The sequence below is a fragment of the Salmo salar genome, chromosome ssa26, assembly GCF_905237065.1.
Source record: "Salmo salar chromosome ssa26, Ssal_v3.1, whole genome shotgun sequence".
Taxonomy (NCBI): Eukaryota; Metazoa; Chordata; class Actinopteri; order Salmoniformes; family Salmonidae; genus Salmo; species Salmo salar.
In genome coordinates, this window is record NC_059467.1 from 8,907,258 (window position 1) to 8,921,315 (window position 14,058).

Genomic DNA, 14,058 nt, shown 5'->3' on the forward strand with positions numbered 1-14,058 from the left:
AAAATGTCAGTATATATTTTTTTATTTTACCTTTATTTAACTAGGCAAGTCAGTTGAGAACAAATTCTTATTTTCAATGATGGCCTAGGAACTGCCTTGTTCAGGGGCAGAACGGTTACTAGTCCAACGCTCTAACCACTAGGCTACCTGCCGCCCCAGGTAGCCTAGTGGTTAGAGACAAAGTGGAGTCGCAATTCAATGGCTCAGATACGAGACGTATGTGGCAGGATCTACAGATAATCACGGACTACAAAAGCAAAACTAGCCATGTTTAAATGTTGGACTCATGTCGGCCACGGAGAAGGAGACCCCACAGTCCTTGGTAGCGGGCCACGTCGGTGGCACTGTATGATCCTCTAAGTGGGCAAAGAAGGTGTTTATTTTGTCTGGAAGCAAAACGTCAGTGTCGGTGTTCGGCCCAGACGGCATCCCTCAGAGCGTCCTCAGAGCATGCGCAGACCAGCTGGCTGATGTGTTTACGGACATATTCAATCTCTCCCTATCTCAGTCTGCTCTCCCCACATGCTCCAAGATGACCACCATTGTTCCTGTACCCAATAATGCAAAGGTAACTGAACTAAATGACTATCGCCCCGTAGCACTCACTTCTGTCATCATGAAGTGCTTTGAGAGACTAGTCAACATTCATATCACCTCCACCTTACCTGTCACCCTAGACCCACTTCAATTTGCTTACCGCCCCAATAGGTTCACAGACGATGCAATCGCCATCACACTGCACACTGCCCTATCCCATCTGGACAAGAAGAATACCTATATAAGAATGCTGTTCATTGACTATAGCTCAGCATTCAACACCATAGTACCCTCCAAGCTCATCATTAAGCTTGAGGCCCTGTGTCTCAACCTCGCCCTGTGCAATTGGGCCCTGGACTTCCTGACGGGCCACCCCCCAGGTGGTGAATGTAGGAAACAACCCCTCCACTTCGCTGATCCTCAACACTGGGGCCCCACAAGGGTGCGTGCTCAGCCCCCTCCTGTACTCCCTGTTCACCCATGACTGCGTGGCCATGCCCGCCTCCAACTCAATCATCAAGTTTGCAGACGACACAACAGTAGTAGGCTTGATTACCAACAACGACGAGACAGCCTACAGGGAGGAGGTGAGGGCTCTCGGAGTGTGGTGTCAGGAAAATAATACCTCACTCAATGCCAACAAAACAAAGGAGATGATCGTGGACTACAGGAAACAGCAGAGGGAGCACCGCCCTATACACATCGATGGACTGCAGTGGAGAAGGTGGAAAGTTCCTCGGCGTACACATCACTGACAAACTGAAATGGTCCACCCACACAGACAGTGTGGTGAAAAAGGCGCAACAGCGCCTCTTCAACCTCAGGAGGCTGAAGAAACTTGGCTAGTCATCTAAAACCCTCACAAACTTTTACAGATGCACAATTGAGAGCATCCTGTCGGGCTGTATCCCGCCTGGTACGGTAACTGTACCGCCCAGAACTGCAGGGCTCTCCAGAGGGTGGTGCGGTCTGCACAACGCATCACCGGGGGCAAACTACCTGCCCTCCAGGACACTTACAGCACCCGATGTCACAGGAAGGCCAAAAACATGATCAAGGACAACAACCACCCAAGCCATTGCCTGTTTATCCAGCTACCATCCAGAAGGCGAGGTCAGTACAGGTGCATCAACGCTGGGATGAGGAATGAGCAGAGAGACTGAAAAACAGCTTCTATCTTAAGGCCATCAGACTGTTAAACAGCCATCACTAGCACAGAGAGGCTGCTGCCTACATACAGACTTGTAACCATTGGGCCACTTTAATAAATTGAACACTAGTCACTTTAATAATGCCACTTTAATAATATTTACATATCTTGCATTACTCATCTCATATGTATATACTGTATTCTATCTATTGCATCTTACATGGAACCCAAACTGGCTGCGCGCATGCGCCATCATGCATACATTTATTTTGTCCCCCCAAACCAAACACAATCACGACAAGCTGGTTAAAATATCAAAACAAACTCTAAACCAATTACATTAATTTGGGGACAGGTCGAAAAGCATTAAACATTTATGGCAATTTAGCTAGCTAGCTTGCACTTGCTAGCTAATTTGTCCTATTTAGCGAGGTTGCTGTTGCTAGCTAATTTGTCCTGGGATATAAACATTGAGTTGTTATTTTACCTGAAATGCACAATGTCCTCTACTCTGACAATTAATCCACACATAAACCAGTCAACCATCTATCCCCCTTCCAGGCTTTTTCTTCTTTGAACTTATATGGTGATTGGCATCTAATTACCACGATGATGACAACACAGTTCCTCTTTCAATCACCCATGTGGGTATAACCAATGAGGAGATGGCACGTGGATATCTGCTTTTATAAACCAATGAGCAGATGGGAGAGGCAGGACTTGCAGTGGGATTTGCGCTACAAATAGAACTGACTTCGCTAGTTGGCGTAGGTGAGCAGTGTGGGTGTAATAATTGAATAATATAGATTTCTAATTTTATTTTGCAACGCTCACACACACGACGCGAGTGGTGTAGTCAGGGTATTAGCCTTTGCCACTCTGACATTGCTCATCATAAATGTATATATTATTATTCTATTCCTTACTTAGATTTGTGTGTATTAGGTATTTGTTGTGGAATCGTTAGATATTACTTGTTAGATATTGCTGCACTGTCGGAAATTTCGCTACACTCGCAATAACATCTGCTAACCATGTGTATGTGATTGTATTTAATTTTATTTGCTTCAACATTCACCTTCTGCTACCATTTCTGTCAAGCCGTCTACGCATACAGTTTGACGCATAAATTCGATAAATCAAATTTATGCACCACACCGGAACGCACTGCAACTGCTTCTGCAACGGAACGCTGCAAGGCAAATGCAGCGTTTCATTGGAAATGAATGTAATTCTAGCGTACCAAAATGCAATGACAGTGTCGGTGTGTTCGAAGCTTAAGGAGGACAATTGTGTGTTCATGCAGGAACCAATGGATGCTTGATGTGGGGCGTTAATGCAGGAACCAACGGGATGCTGTATCACAAACATAGCGTTTACAGCAGACTTTTATTTTGGAGGTTAAATCCGAAAACCGGAAGTAAATGATTTTTTATATTTTTTAAATTTAAAATACAGGTCAACAATTTACATTGTTACATCATTCAAAACAGAACGCAGGTATTAACAATAAAATACTAAAACATACAAAAAATATCAATGAAATAATAAAAAAATAAACAATTCTAGTGCAATTGTAATCACTCAGAAAAAAATCTTATTACAATGATTCAGGAAAATTGTATTCTTATTGTTTTTCACTAGGATTAATGCTTTAATAAGATAGTTAAATTCAATCAAAAATATGTGTAATTCTTGTATAGAATTTTGGAATTTTTGTTTGTGTATAAAGTATTTGGGAACAAGAATAAAACAGGGACACAGAAATGGTGTTACCGCCACCTTCTGTACTAGAGAAGGAGCGCATGTAAACTGATTGAAATGTGCCTGTCATCACCATTGCGGAGCTCCAGAAACGTGTTCGCCCGACGGGAATTCAAATGTGTGGGCTACTGCAGTAACGTTACTGATATATTTGAAAGTGGTTCTAGTTTTTAAACGGGAACCTCAGGCACAAGAGAGACAAATAGAGCGAGCGAGAAAGAGTGAACTTTCAAAGTTAGCCAACTCACCGAGTATTCTACGGGGAGGACCATTATTGACGAGAAAATATAAATAGAGGTAAGCCTACATTTCCCCTGGCAATATTGCCATTTTAAGCCAATTTATAGATTACAGACCTAGCTAACATACTAATTGATGCTAATGTGCTGTGCAAACTATTTTAATTGTCTATTTCCAGAACTATTTTCTGACACACACACAGAATAACTATTTATTATTATGACTACAACTTTAATACCTTTTGGGAAGAGTTTTGAATACATGGTCATGGAGTGTAGACCTAACCATGAAATGCTTACTTACAAGCCCTTAACCAACAATGCAGTTTTATGAAACTAAAGTTTTTTTAAAAAGTAACACAAAATAACAAAAATGAGGCTATATACAGGGGGTACCTGTGGAGTGAGGAAGGAGAAAGGGTGTCAGAGAGAAACTTTCCCCTGGTTCCAGATAAAAGACAGAAATAAACTTTCCCTAGAGAATAACATTTCAGAATTCCAAGCATTCCTGGAGCTGTTCCCTCCCTTGTATTGGCTTTCCTTCTTTTGGAAGAGGAACGTTGAGCCCCACTGACAGCCCAACTCATACCCACAGATAAAGGCAGGCTGATCAGCCCTACAGTACAATTTTATCATAGGACAAGAATACTTTATGTGGTCTTATAGGCTGGTATAGGAATGTAAGATGTTTTCTATTACAAATGTGTTAACCTCCATCTCTACAGTGAATTCGGAAAGTATTCAGACCCCTTGACTTTTTCCACATTTTGTTACGTTACAGCCTTATTCTAAAATTAATTAAATGTTTTTTCCCTCATCAATCTACACACAATACCCCATAATGATAAAGTGAACACAGGTTTTTAGACATTTTAGCAAATTTATAAAAAATAAAAAACAGAAATACCTTATTTATGTAATTATTCAGACCCTTTGCTATGAAACTTAAAATGGAGCTCAGGTGCATTCTGTTTCCATTGATCATCATTGAGATGTTTCTACAACTTGATTGGATTTCACCTGTGGTAAATTCAATTGATTGGACATGATTTGGAATGGCACACACCTGTCTATATAAGGTCTCACAGTTGACAGTGCATGTCAGTGTAACAGTGTAGGTTCCGTCCCTCTCTTCGCCCCAACCCGGCTCGAACCAGGGACCCTTGCACACATCAACAACTGACACCCACGAAGCATCGTTACCCATCGCACCACAAAAGCCACGGCCCTTCTCGGGGGAGAAGGGCCTTGGTCAGGGAGGTTACCAAGAACCCAATGGTCACTCTGACAAAGCTCCAGAGTTCCTCTGTGGAGATGGGAGAACCTTCCAGAAGGACAACCATCTTTGCAGCACTCCACCAATCAGGCCTTTATGGTAGAGTTGCCAGACGGAAGTCACTCCTCAGTAAAAGGCACATGACAGCCTGCTTGGAGTTTGCCAAAAGGCACCTAAAGACTCAGACCATGAGAAACAAGATTATCTGGTCTGATGAAACCAAGATTGCCAAGCGTCACGTCTGGAGGAAACCTGGCACCATTCCTACGGTGAAGAATAGAGGTGGCAGCATCATGCTGTGGGGATGTTTTTCAGCGGCAGGGATTGGGAGACGAGGCAGAATTGAGGGAAAGATGAACGGAGCAAAGTACACAAAGATCCTTGATGAAAACCTGCTCCAGAGTGCTCAGGACCTCAGACTGAGGCAAAGGTTCACCTTCCAACAGGACAACGACCCTAAGCACACAGCCAACACAATGCAGGAGTGGCTTCACAACAATGTACTTGAGTGGCCCAGCCAGAACTTGAACCCGATCAAACATCTCTGGAGAGACCTGAAAATGGCTGTGCAGCAACGCTCCCCATCCAACCTGACAGAGCTTGAGAAGATCTGCAGAGAAGAATGGGAGAAACTCCCAAAATACAGGTGTACCAAGCTTGTAGCGTCATACCCAAGAAGACTCAAGGCTGTAATCGCTGCCAAAGGTGCTTCAACAAAGTACAAAAATGTAATAAAAAATAAAAAACAAAATAAATTAAAAAAAAACGTTTTTTTGCTTTGACATTGTGTGTAGATTGAATATTTTTTTTAATAACCTTTATTTAACTAGGCAAGTCAGTTAAGAACAAAATCTTATTTACAATGATGGCCTACCAGGGAACAGTGGGTTAACTGCCTTGTTCAGGGGCAGAATGACAGAATTTTACCTTGTCAGCTCAGGGATTTGATCCTGCAACCTTTTGGTTACTGGCCCAATGTTCTAACCACTAGGCTACCTGCCACCCCGAAAAGTCAAGTGGTCTGAATACTTTCCGAATGCATTGTATGTCATGACCAACCAACTGAGGACCATCAAAGTGACTTATCATTCATATCGATATAATTCTTGTTATTGTTGTATATTGCAGCAATATGCTTACAGTACATGAACGTGTTGGTGTTATGCAAATGCAGAGCTTAGTAAACATAGCGAGAGCACAGACACAGCCTCCTCCATATGCGCGCCCACACCTCAACAGGCCAACCCGGATGAACTGATGAACTAACTTCTCAGTTGGCAGTAGCCTACTGTTTACATTGACTTGCACAAGCCGAGAAAAAATGGAACAGGCATACCCCAAGTTTGGGCTTTGATATTTGGCCATGTTTTTTCTGTTGTGTTCACTAACAAGGCCAAGGGTTTAAAAAGTATTTGAAAAAGAGTTTAAAAAGGAACGATAAAAAAGGGGGGATGGAGAAGGCAGAGGGAGTGTTTTGGTTTTACTACTGCAGCTGGTGTTTTTTTCCCTGAGAGTTTTGTGGGCGACTTGTGGCTCCCTCTAGGTGTGGCAACATTCGGGTCGGGATAATTATCACAAACACTGGCTCCACTGAGAGTGGACATGCCAACCCAGATCTGTATAGTAGGTGTGTGTGTTTGTGTAAAAGAGGGAGAAAGAGAAATAGGTCATAATAAATAATACATTTATTTTTATCGTCAATTGCACACAAGGTCCAACCAAAACTTGACTTCTGTTTTTAACCCAACCTCTCTGAATTGGAGAGGAGCTGGGGGCTTCCACATTGGGTGCCCAGGGAGCTGTTGTTGTGGGGGGTTAACTGCCTTGCTCAAGGGTAGAATGACAGATGTTACACCTTGGGGATTCGAACTTGCAACCTTTTGGTTACTGGGCCAACGCTCTAACCACTAGGCTAAAGAATGTTGAGCGTTTGTTTATGTGGTAAAAGCATGTGTAGTGAGTGTGTGTGTATTCCTGGACAATGCACAGAGAAGCCCTTTTAGGCACAAGTGGGAGGAAAGATTTGTACATACAGGTGCTGCCTTCTAAAAAATAAAGGGAGAGAGAGAGGGAAATGTACAACTAGCGCTAGACAGGCACTGTACTGTATACACACACTTCACAAAATGTACCATTGTGCCTCTTGTCAGGTTGGTTGTGAGATCAGATGCAGATGTGAACAAGGCCAAGTTGGACCTATTTTGAAGTGTCTTTTGTTTGTTTACTATTGTGTGGGAGTGCTGAAGTTAAGTAAATGGAGTGAAAAACCAAATGCCTCAACCACACACTCTTCCTCCCTCTCAGTCTCACCACACACCCTTTACACAACAATTAACATTTGGGCAACAATAACATCTGTCTCTTGTTCAGTCTCTCTTCTTTCACTCTCTCTCTCTCTTTTTCAATTTCTCTCCCCATTTATATTTATTTTGTATTTCAGTGAGACTACATTGATTTACTCTTTACTGCATTTCAAACTCTGTTGTCCAGACTGTCATGAATGAATGGTTGCTTGTCAATCATTCTGTGGGGACTTCCCTAAAGACAAGTACACTGCAATAGAAGTCCCATTAATATTTTGATGGTTTACATGGGGCTATTTCGACCTCTGGAGAGTGACCAGGTATCAAGAGCTAATCTTGATACCCTGTAATCTGGCATAGTAGTGAGATTGAGTGCTTGTAAAGATGGAGGCATCATTCAGTCCACAACTCAATACTCCTGTGGTAAAACTCTGTCAAACGTGAACGTGTAATTAGCTGACTGAGGAGCTTTCTTGTATATCTGATCGGTTTGATTGTGTATACTGTGATAATGGTCTTATGCTATGTTGTATAGTGCCTTTAGTGCAGAAAAGGCACTTTAGTACATGACATTAAGTATTATAACACTGAAAAAGCCTAACACACTTTTGTGAATTTGAGGGATAGAGCCAGGAGCTGGACTTGAACCAGGGACCTCATGCATGTCAGCACAATCCACCACCACTTTGTTGAAGAACCTGCTCTTGATAGTCAGCAGGCCGCATAGTGCTGTATTTTAGACATGGTTGCTGCATTATCTATTTATTTAATGTAAATCAGTCCTTTTTAAAGACTCATTTTCCACTCTGCTGTTCACCTCATCCTCCCCGCTGCTCTCCTCCAGTTCGCAAATATTATAAATGCCGCTGAAATGTCACAGTGCAGCTAATATGACACTTCGTCATTGAACAAATATCCATTTCAGTTCAGGGTGTTTTATGTAATTATATCCTCAATTAGCTCCCAGTGTCTGTCACACTTAGTTAGTTATACTGAACAAAAATATAAACGCGACATGCAACAATTTCAAAGATTTTACTGAGTTACAGTTCATAGAAGGAAACCAGACAATTTAAATAAATAAATTAGGCCCTAATCTATGGATTTCACATGACTGGGCAGGGGCGCAGCCAATTAGTTTTTTGTAGAAGCACCATTTAGGCGATTACAGCTTTGAGTCATTTTGGGTATGTCTGAATCAGCTTTGCACATCTGGATTTGGGGATTTTCTTCAATTTGTCCTTGCAGATTTTCTGAAGCTCTGTTAAATTAAGTGGGGAGCAATGCTCCCCATCCAACCTAACAGAGCTTGAGAGGATCTGCAGAGAAGAATGGGAGAAACTCCCCAAATACAGGTGTACCAAGCTTGTAGCGTCATACCCAAGAAGACTCGAGGCAGTAAACGCTGCCAAAGGTGCTTCAACAAAGTACTGAGTAAAGGGTCTGAATACTGATGTAAATGTGATAATTTTTCAATATTTTGTTGTTACAACCTGAATTCAAAATTGATTAAATAGATTTTTTCTCATCTATTTACACACAAAACCCCATAATGACAAAGTGAAAACATGTTTTTAGACATTTTTGCAAATTAAATATATGCCAATTACAAGACACTTTTATCCAAATTACTTATAGTAGTGTGTGTCTACAGTACATTTTCATATGGGTGGCCCCAGTGGGAATCAAACCCACAATCATAACTCAGCCATGCTTTTCCAAATGAGCCACACAGGACTCCATGTAGGCTACATGCAGATCACCCGTCATGGATTGGTGTTTCGTCTTGCGAAGTTGCTAGATGGTGATTTGCTGTCTTCAGAGAGGTAAATAGAGATCCATGGTTGAACAAATTAGCACACTAAAGCAGCAAATCAATCAACCAAATGGAAACTTATGTAAAATGTAAATGTATTTGCTTCTATTAGCTTCACCCCTAACAAGGTCCTCCATTATATCATTAGCATGCATGGTCTGCCACGCCACAGTCCACAGTGACTCGCTCTCTCATTGAGAAGTTCACAAGGTGCTGTTTTACTTGCTCAGCCGGGTTTAGTTGCCATGGCAACAAATCTGTCAGAAATCGGAAAGAATGTGTTGTCCAATCCTGAAGCCTCCCCTATCTCTGCTTTATTTCAAAAATACATTCTGGGAAAGTTTGCGACACAGTTAACACAGTCATAGATTTTCCTAGATCAAGTATTCCCTCTGTTTTTGAAAAAAGAGTGAGCCTGATCAAAGCTGAAGTGAAGTCCCAGGGCACATCTCTCATTCCTCTCTGTTCTCTCTCGTACTCTGACTCTCTCTGTCTACCTTTCTCTCGCTCTACCTGTCTCTGTCTACCTGTCTCTCTCTCTGCTATGTGTTATACAGTATGTGTTCCCAATTGTTTTCCGAACATTTAATACCTTAGCCTGATTCAATATTGTTAACCTGCAGTAGTTGGCTGACTCATTGTATTTGTGCAGTTGAATTACACTTCCTGGTGTCTTTGGAGAGCGTGAAGATGCAGTTAGGGATAATGCCATGCCAGCTGTCAAGCGTTACTATGCTGTGAGAGGGAGGCAGGGGATGTTATTTATGAAACAGACACATATTTTGTGTTCACACTGACATTGTCTACTCCCTGGGTGACAGTGGGGTTATGACTATTTTGATTTAAAAGCTGATTGAGGCCACAAAGGACTTACTGCATCAGCAGGTTTGACACTGTTGGGATATAGTGTAACATTTCTGTGAACATGCAGTGTTTAAATTGACCACCAGTGGGAAAGATAGTCAAACGAAAGTGTCTCAACTCATCCAAATATTGGAAAGAAACATCATGTTAGCGTGTGTGAATGGACTAGACTGAGGGATTGTGTGTGTTTGGTAGTTATTTAGTGTTTTACCCTTTTATCATTACGTCAACTACTAGAGTTGGTTCCCTCATCCCCCAATTACCCTCTTATCTCATTCCCCAAACATAAATAGGTGTTCTACTTAACACTCCCCTTTTCTCACCTACTTTCATTTTTGCTCCAGTTTTCTTTCCTGCTATTTCTGTTCACCAGTCACCAGAACATTAGCAAGTCAGATAGAAAAATTAAAAAAATGGACCAACCTGAGACAAATAAGTTAATTGGGAAACCTAAATCCAGCATACAGTAAAAATGCCCTCTGTAGGTTTCTCATCATTCTTACATATCCTGTTGGGGCTAGGGGGCAGTATTGAGAAATTTTGAAAAAAACATGTGCCCATTTTTAACTGCCTCCTACACCAACTCAGAAGCTAGGATATGCATATTATTAACACATTCGGATAGAAAACACTCTGAATTTTCTAAAACAGTTTGAATGGTGTCTGTAAGTATAACAAAACTCATATTGCAGGCAAAAACCTGTGAAAAATAGATTAAAAAAAATGTGAATTTTGTGACTGTACTATTTAGTGTCATTGTTTTATAGATACCATAGTGAGAAAGGATTCATTTCGCAACTCCTACGGCTTCCACTAGATGTCAACGATCTTTATAAAGTTTTTGAAGCGTCTATGATAAACAGAGAGCAAATTAGAATGCTGGGAAGTTGACATGTCGTCACTTCATTTTTTTGCGCCTGCGCATAAATCTGAGAAGCGTGAGTTTGTCATAATTGTTTATCTAGACATAGGATAGGTTGTGTGAAAATATTACTGATGTTTAACGTTAAAAATGGACCAAAAGATTAATGCTAAACAACGTTTGACATGTTTGAACGAACGTAAATAGATTATTTACTAGGTTTTTTTAGCTTTTCGGCGTGATTTTACACCCCCCCCACCACGTTTTGTGGGAGCATAATGAACGCTAACTACTTGGTGTTATTTGGACATAAATTATGAACTTTGTCAAAAGAAACCACATTTGTTCTGGACCTGGGATTTCTGGCAGTGCCTTCTGATGGAGATAATCAAAGGTAAGGGGATATTTACAATGTTATTATCGATATTAGATGATGCTAACTGTATAGCATAGCTTATTGTTCTTAGCATAGCACCCCGTTTATTGCAAAATGTGATTTCCCAGTAAAGTTATTTTGAGATCTGGCCATTCGGTAGCAATTACGAGATGATAATATATTATTCTTTGAATGACAATATTATAATTTACCAATGTTTTCGAATAGTAATTTTGTTATGTTCACGGAAGCATTTCAGAGAAGAAAAAATCTGAATTTCACGCTACTGTAAAATGCTGTTTTTGGATATAAATATGAACTTGATGGAACAAAAAATGCATGTATTGTATAACATAATGTCCTAGGAGTGTCATCTGATGGAGATTGTCAAAGGTTGGTGCATAATTTTAGCTGGTTTCTGCTTTTGGTGACGCCTGACCTTGAATTGAAACTGGATGTTTGTACTTTTGTGGCTATGTACTGTCCTAACATAATCTAACTTTATGCTTTTGCCGTAAAGCCTCTTTGAAAATCGAACAATGTGGTTAGATTAAGGAGATGTTTATCTTTTAAATTGTGTAAAATAGTTGATTGTTTGAGAAATTGAAATTATTAGATTTTTGATGTTTTGAATTTCCAGCCTTGTTAGCAATCCCGTCTCGGGGTTCATTGCTAACCTGTAGCCCCAACAGGATATGACTATCAACATTCTGTTGTAGCAAATTTTCTGCCGATTAAATAAGGTGTCCAGCCTCCCCACCTCTCCCAGCCACCACTGTTGTGTAGGACTACTGTTTAACATCTTTGGTTTGGAGTCATGTTGGACAGCTTGTACCTTAATGCAACTCAGGTTGTAAAGATATTAGTTATCTCACAAGCTATAGACTTGCCGTGCAAAGAGGTAAGATAAATGTTGGACTCACCACTTTTTTGTATTATTTCAAACTGAATCGTTATTTTTTTTATATAATAATAATATATACCATTTAGCAGATTCTTTTATCCAAAGCGACATAGTCATGCGTGTAAAAAAATGTTTTACGAGTAAAGACAACATGACTGAAATGGTAATATACGTTTGTTGGAAAAGATGTGTAGAGGAGTGGCCCACAATCTGTTGGACTGCTTATCTCTCTATTTTACTGTTATCCTATTATTATATTATTATTTTAGTAGTTATCCTACAGTTATGTGTAGGTCTACTAATTAGCATCCTCTCTCTCCATGCAAACAGTCCTCCACTAACAGTAATTATGATTTGGGTAATTAGGTGTTCACAGGCTTATGTACTTGAAAGACTTCTTAAGAATATATACCGCCACTGTTAACCAGGTTCAATTTCTTTGCTACTAAGCAAACAACTTCGGTGTTGGTTTAATGACATTTTAGTACATTAAATAAACATTCAATCCAATGGGCACAGACGTCAGTTCAACGTCTAGTTTTGATTTACATATGGTTGAGTTGTCAACTAATGTGAATTCAACGTGAAATCAACAAAACATTTCACTATGTTATTGGATTTAGGTAAAAAGTTGGGTGAAAAAAATATGAAATTCCCTTTTTTCAAATCCAATCGGTTTCCACATTGATTTAACATCACTCGCTAACTGAAGTGAATATAATTAGGGCTGGTTTCTATCAGACCCCCTACTGCGAAACAAATGTGTGTTTCGACCAGTCAGTCTGTTAGGAAGTGTGGGGGAGCATATGCAGAGGACTATCATGTAATTTATTTATTTTCAAACATGAATTACTTACCAGCCAGTGTGTTTCAACTAGTAAACACGATTTCCCGGTTATGGCACCAGAACTCTTATGTTCCCACAGCGGGGATGTGAACCATAGAAATAGAATTACTAATTATATTTGTATGATTATTAATTCTATATATGGTGAGAACCCCCCTTAAAAGATTTAGATGCACTATTGTAAAGTGGTTGTTCTACTGGATATCATAAGGTGAATGCACCATTTTGTAAGTCGCTCTGGATAAGAGCGTCTGCTAAATGACTTAAATGTAAATGTAAATGTAAACCTCAGAGGAACTCTGCATTTCTCACTTAACAGTTTAAACTGTGTATGTGCAATGTCTCTAAGCTTGCACTGACTATGATGAGGCCAGCTTTACCACAGATGAGCTTCACCTGCAGCTGTAGATAGCCCCAATCAAACTTCGGGCTATCTACAACCTAAAAGAGTTATTTGGCTGTCCCCATAGAAGAACCCTTTTAGGTTCTAGGTAGAACCCTTTTGGGTTTCATGTATAGTAGAACCCTTTCCACAGAGGAACCAAGATAACCAAAATGAGTTCTCGTATATTCTACGAGTGTAGCCCTATGCCATTGGTCATATTGTTTGGCCATAGCTCAGAAGCAACACTGTGTGTTACAAGAAAGGCTTGCTTCAAGCCAGTAGCTACCGTAATCAAACAACAGCATATTGGTTCTCATTCTTCGATACCCTTGGGAACCGGGAAACCATTACCAGTGAATTCGAGAGAAATATGAGACAGTGTTAAGTCTGCTGAACTATCTAGTGCAATCTAACGTGGGGAGGGTAATGAGTGCTCCTTGGAAAATAAACTGCTTTGGTTATAATCAAAGACGAAGTCACGCACGTGACTGATATGCACGGTACACACACACACACCTGTCCGCTGACCTGACATGTGCCCCCAATACTCCGTATTTATCCGCATTTACCGCTCTCTTTTACCGCTCTGTCACTTTCCCTCTTAATCAAGTTTCCTGGAGCTCGCCAACGCATAGCCACCTGTCTGAGAAATTTAGTGACGAGATTACTCATACTGCGAATGCAATCCCATCACCGTTATTCACCCGCTATACTGTGTTAACGCCATGATGTACA

General features: G+C 40.6%; 1 protein-coding gene across 2 annotated transcripts in view; it reads left to right on the forward strand.

Annotated features, from left to right (window-relative positions):
* Positions 1-3,435: 3,435 nt before the first annotated feature.
* LOC106587084 (tetraspanin-4) overlaps positions 3,436-14,058 on the forward strand; it is a 109,408-nt gene continuing 98,785 nt past the window's right edge. For both annotated transcript variants that reach the window (XM_014175024.2, XM_045708307.1), the window contains exon 1: positions 3,436-3,748. The gene's annotated coding sequence lies outside the window, so the exon portion shown is untranslated. The remainder of the gene's footprint in view (positions 3,749-14,058) is intronic.